This window comes from Chlorocebus sabaeus, chromosome 27, assembly GCF_047675955.1.
Source record: "Chlorocebus sabaeus isolate Y175 chromosome 27, mChlSab1.0.hap1, whole genome shotgun sequence".
Taxonomy (NCBI): Eukaryota; Metazoa; Chordata; class Mammalia; order Primates; family Cercopithecidae; genus Chlorocebus; species Chlorocebus sabaeus.
The window spans coordinates 49,357,111-49,360,053 of NC_132930.1; positions in this window are offsets into that span (position 1 = coordinate 49,357,111).

Genomic DNA, 2,943 nt, shown 5'->3' on the forward strand with positions numbered 1-2,943 from the left:
ACCCCATGCAGACGAAGGCATGGCCTGTGCTTGGCCCTCAGCCACTCCAAGGCACTCTCCTTTTCTATCAGAGAACTGGTGCCAGGGGGAGGGTTGTAGCAACAGTCACCTTTGATCCTTTGCTACTCGAGTGTAGATGAGGTTTGGTTTACACGTAGGAAGTTCACGTTAATTGGCCTTAGGTTCCCTGCTCCCAGACCTTGGTGTTTTTTCTATTAGGAAGTCAGCACGAATTGGCCTTAAGTTCCCTGCCTCCAGACCCCATTATCCTGCCTCACTTCTGTGTAAGTAAATACCATCTTACAACAAATTTAACTTTAAATAAAGGAAAAAAGAAAATCAATACTTACAGGGTGCCAAGCATTTGCAGGTTATTGGTAATCAATGTGTCCTGGGATCCTCTCTTTAATGGGTGTATATATTACTAAGTTATAACTGCATAATAGGCAATCCCAAAATATACTAGCTCATGATTGAACTGGTTAGAAATTTAGACTGGGCTTAGCTGGGCCATTCTTCTGTGCTCAGTTTGGCTCCTTCAGGTGTGAGTGGTCAGCTGCTGGTGAATTAGGTGGCTCTGCTTCTGGGAGTGAACTGTCTGTAAACTGAGGCTCTTTGGCTTTTCCCAGCATGCTATTTTATCCTCCAGAAAGCTAAAATGGGCTTGTTGTCATAGAGATGGAAGAATTCTGAAAAAGATAACAGAAGCATTTAAGACCTTTTAAACCTGGGCCCAAAACTGGCACACTGTGCCTGTGCAAATAAGTCAAGAGAGATCCAAGGTTTGGGAAACAGAATCTGTCTCTGGATAGGAATGAGTATAAAAGCCATTTCCAAGGACATGAATACAATAAGAAATTTTTTTTTTTTTTTTTGAGACGGAGTCCTGCTCTGTCGCCCAGGCTGGAGTGCAGTGGCCAGATCTCAGCTCACTGCAAGCTCCGCCTCCCGGGTTCATGCCATTCTCCTGCCTCAGCCTCCCGAGTAGCTGGGACTACAGGCGCCCGCCACCTCGCCCGGCTAGTTTTTTTGTAGTTTTAGTAGAGACGGGGTTTCACCGTGTTAGCCAGGATGGTCTCGATCTTCTGACCTCGTGATCCGCCCGTCTCGGCCTCCCAAAGTGCTGGGATTACAGGCTTGAGCCACCGTGCCCGGCCAGAAATTTTTTAAATTGCTGTTTTTGCAATCAATTTTATCGTTACTTTTCTTGCAGATGTATCTTATATAACTATCCCACAGTTACTAAGCAGCTGGCTGGTACTCAGGATCAGCGTTGGCCTGACTCTGAAGCCCATGCACCTCCATAGACCACACTACTCAGCCAGGTTTCCGGGTCCTTCAAGGGGCTGAAGAGTGACACTTCTGAAGTAGAAGCAAGATTTTTGTTTTGAGAATATCATCCCATCCATCCATTACTCTTCATCATTGGAAATAATTCATTCCAGGGAATGGTTCTGAAGTCTCTTGGAAAAACTGGAAACAATTTGAGAAAATTGCTGAGTGTTGGGTTTAGGAAATTAATGCCCATTACATTTTTAATTTATCATAGGAGAAATTTGAAAACACCTATAATGCACTCATCATATCTGCAAACTCTTTGTATTTTTTGTATTTGTTGACTATGATTTTTAATATAGACTATGTCAAATTACTGTTTCTGAGACAACTTTTGCTCTGCAGGCAAGTGACATAGCAATAGGGCTGCTGATATTTTTTCACTCTGCAATTTAGCAAACCAGCAGAGTATGCTTCAAAGGGCCAACATGTTTTATAAGACCCCACATTTAGGAGCAGCTATAGGGCAAATGCCCAGAGCACACACAGAAATCACATGCAACCAAGGCTGGGCGCAGTGGCTCACGCCTGTAATCCCAGCACTTTGGGAGAGCGAGGCAGGCAGATCATGAGGTCAGGAGATCAAGACCATCCAGGCTAACACGGTGAAACCCTGTCACTACTAAAAATACAAAAAATTAGCCGGGAGTGGTGGTGGATGCTTGTAGTCCCAGCTACTCGGGAGGCTGAGGCAGGAGAATGGCGTGAACCTGGGAGGCGGAGCTTGCAGGGAGCCGAGATTGTGCCACTGCACTGCAGCCTGGTCGACAGAGCGAAAGTCTGTCTCAAAAAAAAGAAAAAAGAAATCACACGCAACCAATGCATTCTTCACCCTGAATCAATGCTTCTCACCCTTGGATGCATATTAGAATAGCCTGCTGTACGTGTGGGTGGTGGCTCCTCACCCTGAATGCTTCTCACCCTTGGATGCGTATTAGAGTAGCCTGCTGTGCATGTGGGTGGTGGCTCCTCACCCTGAATGCTTCTCATCCTTGGATGCGTATTAGAATAGCCTGCTGTGTGTGCGGGTGGTGGTATTTAAAGTTCTCAAATCTAAGTTGCAAGGGAATAATTAAGCCAGAATCTTTTTTTTTTTTTTTTTTCCAGAGTCTTGCTCTGTTGCCAGGCTGGAGTGCAGTGGCACGATCTCAGCTCACTGCAACCTCCACCTGCCAGGTTGAAACGATTCCGCTGCCTCAGGTTCCCAAGTAGCTGGGACTACAGGCACGCACCACCACGCCCTGCTAGTTTTTATATTTTTAGTAGAGACAGGGTTTCACCATGTTGGCCAGGATGGTCTCGATCTCTTGACCTCATTATCTGCCCGCCTCGGCCTCCCAAAGTGCTGGGACTACAGGCGTGAGCCACCGTGCCCAGCCAATTAAGCCAGAATCTTTAGAGTGAGACCCAGACAATGGTGATTTTAGGCTCTCCAGGTGATTACAATATGCAACCACACTCCCAAATGTCTGCTGTAAATCAACATCTTTCAGAGGACCAGTCGAAAATATTTCTCAAATTAATGTAAAAAGTGTTTGCTGTTGAGTTGTGGCTTTTCAGTCCTACCTGTATTATCTACATTCTATCCTTTGCAAAACTCACTTCTAC